At 44.3% G+C, this 12,208-nt stretch overlaps 1 protein-coding gene and 1 non-coding gene across 2 annotated transcripts in view; both read right to left on the bottom strand.

Annotated features, from left to right (window-relative positions):
• Positions 1-12,208, bottom strand: part of LOC145403742 (UDP-galactose transporter senju-like) — a 149,958-nt gene that overhangs the window by 54,572 nt on the left and 83,178 nt on the right. The window lies entirely within an intron of this gene.
• On the bottom strand, positions 7,776-7,895 carry LOC145403910 (5S ribosomal RNA). Its single transcript, XR_013898102.1, has one exon. It is a non-coding gene; the product is annotated as a 5S ribosomal RNA (ribosomal RNA).

Below are 12,208 nucleotides of genomic sequence, written 5' to 3'. Positions count from 1 at the left end.
ACATGTATATTTATTACGAAAATAGATTATACGGCATATTTCAAGGGGAAAAAAACAGCGAAAATTAGCGAACGAGTGCACGTGAGGTGTTGTCAGGTGATAATTAGCCAATTCCAGGTGTATGGCACTCTCACTTACCTGATTTCTTTCTTGTATATATTATTTGGTATAAGAATACGACATAGGGCTTATATCAATGGATGAAATCAGTGAAAAATTCCAGTGAAGATTTACTTAGCGTAGCATGGCCGGGCAGGCGAGAGGATAGGGTAATGGAGTGGGGGTAGGGAGGGGAGTCAAGAACGGGGAGAAATGGCTAAATTGTCAACAATGGATTGGAGTACAGATGAGATTAGGAGTGCTGACTAGTGTTGGACATTGTCAGTACTGATAGATGATACAAGCCCCCACTTGAAAGCCCGGGTGAATTCAAAATAACACAGAATCACAAAAGCGACGCCCCGCGGTATGATCCCTTGCTCCCAAGCGTCACGAAAGTGACGCCCCGCGGTTAAGGGGTTAAAAAAAAAAAGGAGACACAGCATAAAATTTTTTTTTTTTCTCTCTCTCTCTCTCTCTCTCTCTATACAGCAGTCCCTCATTTATCCGGACGCTTGGTATCCATACTTGTTCATTATCCAGATGCTTGACCCTGGCTCTATTAAACCATTATCCAAATTTCTATCTATCAATCTATCTATTGCCAGATGCCTTAATCCCATAAGGGGTGGCCACAAACAACTCGCCTCCATGTTGCCCTGTCCCCAGCCATTTTATTGCCCTGCTCTCAACTCACACCCCCCTCTCTCATACACCTCTCCACTCTATCCCTCTATCTCATCCTTGGCCTCACCCTCCCTCTCCCCCCTTCCACCTCACTCTCATACACTCCCTTGTCAGTCTCTCACTCTCCATCCTCTCCACATGGCCAAACCACCTCAATGTTTTATCCGAATTTAATTGCTATTATCTGGATGTAAAAGTCTCCAAGAATTTCGGCTGGCCAGCCGACATGTTCAAACATTCGGTATCGCGGCCGTTGGGCTTGAGCCATGAGCGGGAATTAGTCTGTAACCCACAACCAAAGCTAAACTGTTTGTCCGCCCCTGTACTGAATGGTCAAAGCAGCATGCTCGTCCGATCACTCCCAACAAACCTCCAGCACAAGAGTAATAAGAATGTAACCATCAAGCAGTGTCAAAACATCCGTATGCATCTCCACCAAATGTTCAATATCGCATGGGCACCTGGCTAAGTCTTTCCCAACCGTCATCACCATCAAACACATACCACAAGCCATGAGTACATGCTCAGTGACAGTGGAGGCTCTGCTGAGTGTCCAAAGTCTCCTGGTCACTGAGTTGTGTTTCCGCATGGCCACTCGGTGTCTAACAGAACGCAAGCCACATGTAAATGTAAGGTAAAAGCGCCCGTCTGCCTCTTGACAGAAGGGGGAGAATCCTGCCCACAGCCTCGTTTCTCCCCCCCCCCCTCTTGTTCCTCCTCCATACCTTTCCGGCTCCCCCTCACTCCCTTAGTTCCTACTCTCCTCCGTGGCAATAATATTGACTCGTTAGCTTTCAAAGCTTTTTGCGATTTATTCAACTACTATTTGTCATATTAAAAGTCCGCATAATCCATGAGAAAGCTCATGAAATTCTGCATCTAGACATATGATCAACTCTTGGAATGTGTTGCCAAATTTTGCACTAGGATGGTGGGGAGTTATATGAAGGTAAGTTTTAGTCCTGAACACTTTATTCTCACTGTATTACTTTACTTTTACTTATCAGTTTTATGTGTTTGTATTAGCTTATCTTATAGTATAAGCACCAGTGAAGATGACGATATAACATTTATACCAATGTAACCAATTTCCAATGGCATATTTGGCCGTGGAATGTTTTCTGAGCCCCAGAAGCGATCACTCGTCACAACTGATTTTCAAACCATTTTCAGTTTTTTTGTGGATTTTGGTTGGTTACGCATTGTTTTCTTGATGTTTAGCATTAATATGGATAATCCTATGTGTGCTCTGATGTGTCAATATGGTACAATGACCGGAAAACACAGTCAAAATTAGGAGGGGTACTGTACGTAGAGTAATGTATGTCTCGGAAGTTTTTTGGTTTTCAATGTTTTTTTTTTTCATGGTCTTCTTGGTGTTCAGCAATACTCTGGATATTCCTATGTGCGTTTTGATGTCTAAATATGGCAGACTGATCTGAAAACAGTGCCAAAATTAGGAGGGGTACTGTATATACAGTAGTGTATAGGTTGGGTGATTTTTGGTTTTCAATTTTTTTTTAATGGCTTTCTTGGTGTACAGCATTACATTGGGTATTCCTATGCGTGATTTGATGTCTCAATATGGCAGACTGACCTGAAAACATTGTCAAAATTAGTAGGGTACGGTACATACAGTAGCGTATAGGTACAGTAGGGTGTTTTTTGGTTTTCAGTAGTTTCTTTTTCATGGTTTTCTTGGTGTCTAACATTACTTTGGATATTCCTATGTTTCTTTTAATGTCTAAATATGGCAGATTGACCTGAAAACAATGCCAAAATTAGGAGGGGTACTGTATATACTGTAGTGTATAGGTACGGTGTTTTCTGGTTTTCATTTTTTTTTTTTTTTTTTTTTTAAATGGCAGCGACCATCATCCACTCACTTGATGTAGAGCTGCCTACTTCTTCCTTAGCCTTCATCATTCTTTTTCTGTGTCTGCCCTCCTCTCTTCCTATTTCTCCCATCTTTCCTGTCACTTCTTATTGCTTTTCTTTCCTTTACAGGTGGCTTTACATTGAGTGACAAGCCAAATGGTTTCCTGTAAGCCAAGAAACCATTTACTACACTGGGTGGTAACCATATAACCAAACCATACGTGCTCCCTACGTGTCAACAAGTGGGTTGGTGGAGGATTAGTGCCCCTCCCCATAAAACAAATAACTCAACGTCAAATGGCCACCCCTTATGGGATTGTGGCGTCTGGCAATAGATAGATAGATAGATAGTATTGAAAATTATTTTTGATAATAATATATACGTTTTGATATCAAAATATGGGAAAATGACCGGAAAACACTGCCAAAATATCGAGGAGTACTGTACATACAGTAGTGTATTGGTAGTTTTTTTTTTAGGGTTCATTGGTTTTTCTGCATGGTTTTCTTGGTGCTTAGCATTACTTTGGATATTCCTTTGTGTGTTTTGATATCCAAATGTGCCTGAATGACCGGAAAACACCACCAATTTATGCACAGGTACTGTACAAATAAGTTAGGTATAGATTGAAGGTTGGGTATAGATAGGGTCTGGGCATGGTAGGCGAATAATGTTCATTAACCATATGTTGCCACTACCCTTACATGCCTTTGGTTCTATTATGTCCAGATAAATAAGAGAATACTGCATATACCAGTTTATATCCTGTATATATATATATATATATATATATATATATATATAAATAAGAGAATACTGTATATACCAGTTTATATCCTGTATATATATATATATATATATATATATAAGTAATCACTCCAATATCCGGATCAATAGAGCCATCGGTAGGTTCGATTATTGGTTTCGTCCGGATATTGGGCCCCAGCTTATGGACTTGTACTTATGGACCCTAACTCAGAGAAACACCTATACAACTCCATCCGGACATACATAGCACCTATTTAACACCCAAATCACACCAATAAGGCACATAAATGACTGAAATAAATGCAAAAGAAACATAAAATGAGGGTTTAGAAGTATGTTCATACATTAATAAACATTCTGGTACTTATGGACCCTAACCGAACCTAACTCTGAAAAACACATTCCTACTGCACATGCACGAGGTAAGTATAGTATGGAAAAAAGTACAGTATGACACATTCTGGTAAGTATAGTATGGAAAAAAGTACAATATGAAACATTCTGGCTACTTACAGCAAGTCCCTGGCCACCTCGATGAATAACCGCCTCCTCTCGGACTCTGACAGTAAGAACGATTTCCTGAAGCACTTGCAGTACACTCTTCCTGAAGTCTTGCACTGAACTTAGTCAATAACACACAGAAGTCCGTTCTCTTCACAGTGTTCACTTTAGTCCAAATAATGTTCCAGTTAATTTTCGTGTTGCACATAAACTTTTCCCAATCTTTTCAATTTCTAAAGCCACAACAAAGAAGGTTAGTTACGTTAAATTTTGTTTCCACAGAGTCTTTTCTCTCATTTCGAAAACCTTAACACAACACACCGTTTTTTTCACTGCACAACACTCAAAATTCCCGTGTGGTCTAGTGGAGAAGTTCTTGCTGTTTATTCACTGTCAGAGTCCGAGAGTATCACTGGCAGGCGACCAAGGGGTGCATCGGTGGGTCGTGGTGATGGCGTACCGACTACAGAAGACTCTGAAGATAGCCGCAAACTCACATCGAGCGGTGACTCCACTGTAGCTGATGTGCTGGGCTATGGCTCGGAGCATGAGGGCCTGTCTTGGGGAGGCAACGGAGTGGAACCAGGGCTTGGCACAGCGGGGGTCACGGGCCTGAAAAAACTGTCAATCGTTGACTGACGCAAGGACCGACGATTCTGGCGATTGATCATGCGCTGCCGGAAAGCACGCACTTCCTCCACGAGTCCCAAGGGCCCCATCTCCTTGTTGCAGTCCGGGTGTTCCAGGTAGTCTAGGACGAACTCTAGATGTTCCCGGAGTGCGCTCAGCTTCGGGATGGCTGGAGTAGTGTCCTGCTGAGAGGAGTCTGCATCATCATCACCTTCGTCGTTGGAATCTTCAAGTTCGGGACTGACACCAGCAACCGAAGACGAGATCTCGATATCAGACAACGTCTGATACCCAGGATCTCCCTCGTCGTCGTCCAACCACTCACGAACATCGTCCACATCAACATCGTCGCCGTGCGTACGTAGCCGTGCATGGAAGTCATCCACGTCAAACCCTAGGAAATCGTACTCCACATCTGTTCCGAGAAGCAGACGAGACCAACCATTTTCAAGAGTTTTCACAGGGACTTCCTTCCATGCACTAGCCCAGTTGTACAGCGCAGACTTGATGTTGTAGCGGCGAAGGTTTTCCAAAGTCCGCTTGCCTCGAGTGTCACGTCCTTCCCTGCGCTCGTCCTCGTCCTCGAGAACAACCATCACCTCGTCCAGGAACTTCCGACGGTACAGGCGCTTTGTTGCCACGATCACTCCTTGGTCCATGGGTTGAATGAGAGCAGTCGTATTAGGTGGCAGAAACATGCACCTAATACGGCCATTCTCAGCAACCAAGTCCTTGTCGCACGGGTGGGCTGGTGCATTGTCAAGGAGAAGGAGAGCCTTTACCTGGTCGCGAGGAATTCCCAGTGTCTTCGTCTGGTACTGGATGACCTCCTTGACGAAGTGACGGTGAAACCAGTCTTTGAAAATCACAGCTGTGAACCATGCTTTCAAAGAATGGTACCATACGACAGGAAGGACATCCATCACCCCAGGAAGGCACTGAGGCTGCTTTGCACGGCCAACAACAACGGGCTTAAGCCGGTGCATGCCGTTAGCACTGGCACAACACAAAGCAGATATCCGTTTCTTAGAAAGCTTGCGGCCAGGTACATGCTTCTCCGTCTCACTGGCTAGAGTGTTTGTTGGCACTGAGCGATAGAATAGGCCAGTTTCGTCTGCGTTATAGACTTGACCAAGAGTGAGGCCCTCCCTGTCGATCAAGCCTTTCACCTTGTGCCGAAACTCGTCAACTCCATCCTCGTTAGCGTCCAATGCTTCGCCATGTGCTTTACGGTTAGTAAGGTCATGTCGCAACTTGAACGCCAAGAGCCAACCCTCGGATGCCTTGAAGTCTAGGGCGTCGTGAAGCCTTGCAAACTTCTCAGCAGCAGCCTTCAGCTCTGTTCCACGTACCATCACACCAGCTGCACGTTGCTGTCGGTACCAAATCAACGTGGATCGGTCGATTTCTGCAAACTTGGGGGTAAACATAACCTTCCTTTCCACGTTGCGTTTGCTTCTCGACGAGAAGTCAGCCGTGTACTGCATGAGCTTGTCTCGGGAACGCTTGATATCGAACAAAGTCGACCGGGCCAGGTTAAACTCGCTGAGAATGCGTGAAGAAGACCAACCCGCATCAACTTTCTCCAATATCTCCCGTTTCTTCTCCAGAGTCAACACCACTCTCTTCCTTTTCTCAGGAGGCGGGGCCATCATCACACACACTAAGAGGAGGGCAGAGAGCAGCAGGAGGCCTTGCAGCAAGTACGGCACCACCACAAAAGCGAGCACGTGGGCAGCCATGGCGAAGAGCGTAGGTCCAGTCGCAGGTGAGAGACAGGCGGGAAGTGGGGAGGATGCAGTGGCGCTCTATCGGACGTCGGAAGAATGACGAACCAAAACAATGCTCTCACGCGGCGCGCGCGGCAAGTTCAAATTACGAACGGCAAAAAATTGATTTTTTTTTTTATTTTTTGGATTTTCGGACCATTTTGGGAATGTTTGATCCCAGGACGATAAGGTTCGGTTAGTGGGGATGTTCGGTTATTGGGCGTCCGGATATTAGAGTGATTACTGTGTATATATATATATATATACATATATATATATATATATATATATATATATATATATATACAGTAGGCTCGCCCAGTGCGCGTCATCACAGTGCGCAAATCGTATTGTGCGTGAGTGACCAAAAATCATAACAAAAAACCCTGAATGCGCGAGTTTACCCCACAAAACACGAGGTAGAAGCAAGAAGTGGCTTAAAAACGCGATTTTCCATCAGTACGCGACCCCCTCCCCACACAATGCGCCAATAGTGACCTAGAGGCTCATGGGGAAGGTACTCAAGAGGAGTCTACAATAAGATATTGCCAACAGCAGCTTCAATAATAACATTTTCAGCAATAAGTTAGAATAGATACCCAGTTTCTATAATAATGATGTTTATTTCGTGAATACCAAGTTGTTATACTGCCAATACATCCATAACAAGATGAGGAATGAAACAAACAAGCAAAAAGAGATGAAGGAAATTGACGAAAATGTGAGCAGTAGCGAGGAGGAGAGGGAGGATCCTCCCCTCACCACCTCCCCTGACTCGCCCACCGCCGTCCTCCACTGCCCCACCTGACTCACCAGCCGCCTCCCTCTCCACCTTCATAGCCCCACCTGACTCACCTGCTTCACCTGGCATACTGCAACCCCCACCATAATGACTGTTGCTGCATTCTGGAAGGAATGTAACATTCAACAGGCCGTAAATTTCTTCGTCAAAGCCTGGAATAATACAACATTGGCAACCGTTAAACAAGCATGGTGCGGCTGGGGTGGTGGCGGGGGCACTGTAAGAGCATTGCCGCGCCTCAGAACTCTTGTTGTTTAAATCCATCAGGCCTGTTGTCTACTGTTGTTAAGGTGACTCCCCATATTTTTGTTACTGCAGCTATATCTGTAGTACAATGTCTGAAAAATTTGACCTTTTTTATGTCTCTAAGGGCCAAAAAATGTCCAGGTATGAGGGGGTACCACCCATATGTAATTATTCCCATAAGATTATGTATTCCCAGTACGCGAATTCCCAGTGTGCGAAATCATGGACCGTCCAATCTCTCGCGCACTGTGCGAGCCTACTGTATATTCATCATTCATTCATTGCCAGACGCCTTGTATCCCAAACGGGGTGGCCAAGGGCTTAGAGTTAATTGTTTTACAGGGAGGGGCACTAATCCTCCACCAACCCCACTTCACACGTAGGAAGAACGTTATGCCAACAGCATCTGGTGTTCCCAGGCGGTCACCCATCCAAGTACTAACCAGACCCAACGTTGCTTAACTTCGCTGATCGCACGGGAAGCGGTGTACTCAACGTGGTATGGCCTACTGTATATATATATGTATATATATATATATATATATATATATATATATATATATATATATATATATATATATATATATATATATATATATATACAGTATATACATACAGCATATATATATATACAGTGCTTGTCAGAAGTATCGAGCGCCCTGCGTCCCTCCTACGAAACAAATCTTTCAACATTGAAAAAACATATAAATAATGCATTTTATTTACCTTTAGTGCTTCGTAGGGTATCCTTTACGCTTCTTCACTGACCTGAGACGACTTGGAAGTGAAAGGGCGAGGTTCCTGAGGTGCTGGAGGGGTATTTTGTCCCAGGAGTCACGAATGGTTGCTTCCAGCTTAGGCAGAGAGCTCACGTCCTTCCCTTAGAGATTCTTCTTTACGAGGTACCAGAGGTTTTCTATCGGGTTGAGGTATGGGCAATTGCCTGGCCAGTGTTTCATGAATGATACCTCGCAGTCATGAAGCCAACTGGTGACCGATTTGGTCTTATGAGCAGGTGCACCGTCCTGCTGAAACACTCGTGCACCTGTGAGCTCGAAGGACTCAGGTAAATGATCACAAAGAAGCTCCAGATTAATGTCCTGATTCACTCTGCAGTTCTTGGGAAGCACAACAAGCTTCCCCAAACCTTTACCAGAGAAACAAGCCCATACCATGAGTGAATCAGGGTGTTTAACTGTGCTTTCCACGTAATGGGGGTCAAGCGGGTCACTACCTTTGGCCGATACACCCATGCTCCTCGATTATAGGTAACACTAAACGTTGCCTCATCAGACCACAACACTGACAACCACTGCTCCTCACCCCAGTTAAGGTATTTGTTAGCAAAAGCAAGCCTACGAATTTGCTAGCTCTTGGTGAGAAGAGGCTTTCTCACAGGCCTGTGACTTGTGTAACCAAGTTCAAGGACCCTACGAGACACTGTTCTCACAGACACCTCACCAAACACTTCTGGGTTGCTCTCCTTTATTTTCCTTGCACTCACATGAGGATTAAACTCCACTGCACGTTTTAAAACATTAACAGACCTTGGGGAAGTTTTCCTAGGCCTACCAGACCGCGGTTTCCTTGTGGGAACTTCACCACCGTTTTCCACTCGAAACCGCGCGCACCACCGACACACTGTCGATCGAGCCACACCAACCAATTCACTAATTTCCTTTGTCTGGTGGCCTGCCTCCTTTAGAGCAATGATCTGGGATATGATTTTACTCGATAGTTCACAGGTAAGTGCCATAACAAGGTGGCGAAAGCCAAAACACTGCGGGACACTCGGTAAAAAATGGCGCAAAAAGAGAGGGAGACACGGCGGAGTTCCTCTCTCTCAGGCAGCCCGTGGGCAACTGAGGCGGGAACCAACCAGCGCGTCGGATGGCCTCAGGCTACCGTGACGTCATGCTAGCACCGCAAACTTGTGGCTCAATTTTTACCCCCAAAAATGGGTGATTCTTTTTTGGCCATAAGTATTGCGCGCCCGGTGGTAGGCGCTCGATAATTTTGATGAGCACTGTATTTATATATATATACCGTACAGTGAACTCACATTTGGCGAGTAATAGGTGCAAAAAAAAACTCGCCAAACTGGAATTTGCCAAATCTGAACTGAATAACTAATGGGAAAAACTTAAATTGGTTCTGAGCATGCATGACTGGACTGATTTTCCACCTATATTACAACAATACTGAGTGTAAATCATGTGATAAACACACATAACACGATTCAATTTAATTTATTTTACCCAAGAAACAATACAAAACAGAAAAACTCACATAAGAAAAGAAAATAATGGGCTTGATGTACATATGATGTATGGTGCATGGATGCCTTAGTTAGTGGTCTGCCAAGGTCACCCATTCCACATTTCTGTGTTTCATCAGCCATTACGTGTTCTCAAGTCCTCAGCACAGGTAGGAATCACAATAAAACACAGACAAAATGCTGCACATGTGATGGTGGTTGGCTGAGAAGTATACTGCACGTGATGGTGACTGGCAGAGAAGTGTAAACAAGATGTCTTAGAACCAGGGCTGCCAGAGTCTTGTGACCAAAAGTAGCAGAAACAGGCCTCAAAAGTAGAGAATTTCAGTAATGGAATAGTTGGTGAGTGGGGTGTGCCTGCTGAGATAGACGAGAATGGGAGTGCGTTAGTGGACATTTGTGCTGGGAGGGGGTTGGTGATAGCCAATACCCTCTTCAGGCATAAAATGATCCAAAGGCATACATGGCGAGTGATGAGAAGGGTGGGTGGTGAACTGAATGAAAGGAAGGCAATGATTGATTATGTGTGTGTGGATGAAAGGATGCGAAGATGTGTAATGGATGCAAGAGCTTATAGAGGTTGGGGGAGTGGACTTTCTGACCACTACTTGGTGGTGGCCAGAATTAGGATTCAAGTAAGATGGAGGAACAGAAGAAGGGAAAGACGAGAGGAAGGAGTAGTTGCAAGGAGAGTGGAAAGGTTACAAGAGGAAGAGAAAAAGGCAGCGTATAAGAGAGAAGTGGAGGAACGATTGGGCAAATATGAACTGGAGCAGATGGGAGACGTGGAAGGTGTGTGTAGGATATTTACAGAAGAAATATGTGCAGCATGTGATGTGGTGTGTGGAAGAAAGAGAAGAAGGAGGGGGGTGCAAGGAACAGCGTAGTGGACTGAAGAGGTGAGACAGGCTGTGGCACAAAAGAAGAAAGCATACAATGAATGGATGAGAAATAGGGGCATGAAAGAAGTTGAGAGGCGGAAGAGAGAGTTATATGTAGAAAGAAAGAGAGAGGTGAAAAGATAAGTAAGAGAGAGTAAGAAGAGAGTGGATGAGGAATTTGGAAGGAATTTGAGTGTAAAGTGGAGGGACTGTAAGAAAATGTTCTGGAAAGAGGTGAAAAGAGTAAGACAGGGTGGAAGTGAAGTTAGCAGGGGAGTGAAAGATAAAAATGGTAGATTACTAGTGGAGAAGGGAGAAAAAGTGAGCAGATGGAGAGAACACTTTAAGGGATTGTTGAACATAGAGGATGGAAGTAATGCGAGTATAAGTGGCTGGGGAATGGCTGGGAGAAGGAGGGAGGTGAGAAGACAGAAAGAAATCAGTAGGATTGAAGTTGTGGAAGCAATGAAGAAAGTTAAATCGGGGAACGCCCCAGGAATTGATGGAGTGTGTGGTGAAATGCTGAAGCATGGGGGAGAGATAGTGGTAGAATGGATGTGGAAGATGTGCAGATTGGCCTGGGAGGAAGGTAGAGTCCCGGAGGATTGGAAGTCAGGTATAATTATTCCCTTGTACAAAGGAAAAGGGGAAAAAGAAGTTTGTGGTAATCATTGGGGCAGTTGTATTCTTAGTATAATAGAAAAAGTGTATGGTAGGATACTTATTGACAGAGTTAGAGAAAGAACAGAGAAATTAGTTGGAGAAGAACAGGGAGGCTTTAGGAAGGGAAGAGGTTGTGTAGATCAGATATTCATTCTTAGATCTTTAGTGGAAAAGTTTCTTGAGAGAAAGAAGTTGTATGTGGTTTTCATGGATTTGGAGAAAGCATATGACAGGGTGGATAGACAAGGATTGTGGAAAGTGTTAAGAATATATGGAGTAGATGGAGAGTTGTTGAATGCTGTGAAGAGTATGTACAATGGTGTGAAGGCTGCAGTGCGTGTGGATGGTGAACTAAGTGAATTTTTCTCTTTGAAAGTTGGGTTGAAACAGGGATGTGTCATGTCTCCATGGTTGTTCAATCTGTACATGGATGGGGTAATAAAAGAGGTACAAGGTAGTGTAGTGGATGTTGGAATGGCCCTGGTGAGAGATGATAGTGTTTGGAAACTCCCTGTACTGTTGTTTGCAGATGATACTGTGTTGTTGAGTGAAGATGAAGGGGAGCTGCAAGGTTTGGTGGATGAGTTTGGGAGAGTGTGTAAGAAACGGAATCTAAAGGTGAATGTAGGGAAGAGTAAAGTGATGGTCTTTGAGAGAGGTGAAGTCAGTGAATGTACAGTGAGGTTGGATGGTGAGGAATTGGAAAATGTGAGTACGTTTAAGTACTTGGGTAGTGTGACGAGTAAGGATGGAGGTTTGGAGGGTGAAGTGCTTGAAAGGGTACAGCAGGGAAGAAAGGTTGCTGGTTCTTTGAAAGCAGTGATAAGAAACAGGGAAGTGAGCATGGAAGTGAAAAAGTTACTACATGACAGTATTGTGATACCAACTCTAACGTATGGAAGTGAAGCTTGGACGTTGTTAGAAGGACACAAGTCAAGAGTGAGAGCAGTGGAAATGAGTTATTTAAGAGGAGCCTGTGGAGTCACATGGAGAGACAGGCTGACG

This window comes from Coenobita brevimanus, chromosome 61 (assembly GCF_032717465.1).
Source record: "Coenobita brevimanus isolate Jiangsu-jjx chromosome 61, ASM3271746v2, whole genome shotgun sequence".
Lineage (NCBI taxonomy): Eukaryota > Metazoa > Arthropoda > Malacostraca > Decapoda > Coenobitidae > Coenobita > Coenobita brevimanus.
Note: the sequence above shows the minus strand (reverse complement) of the source record. Positions and strands in the feature narration are given on the sequence as shown.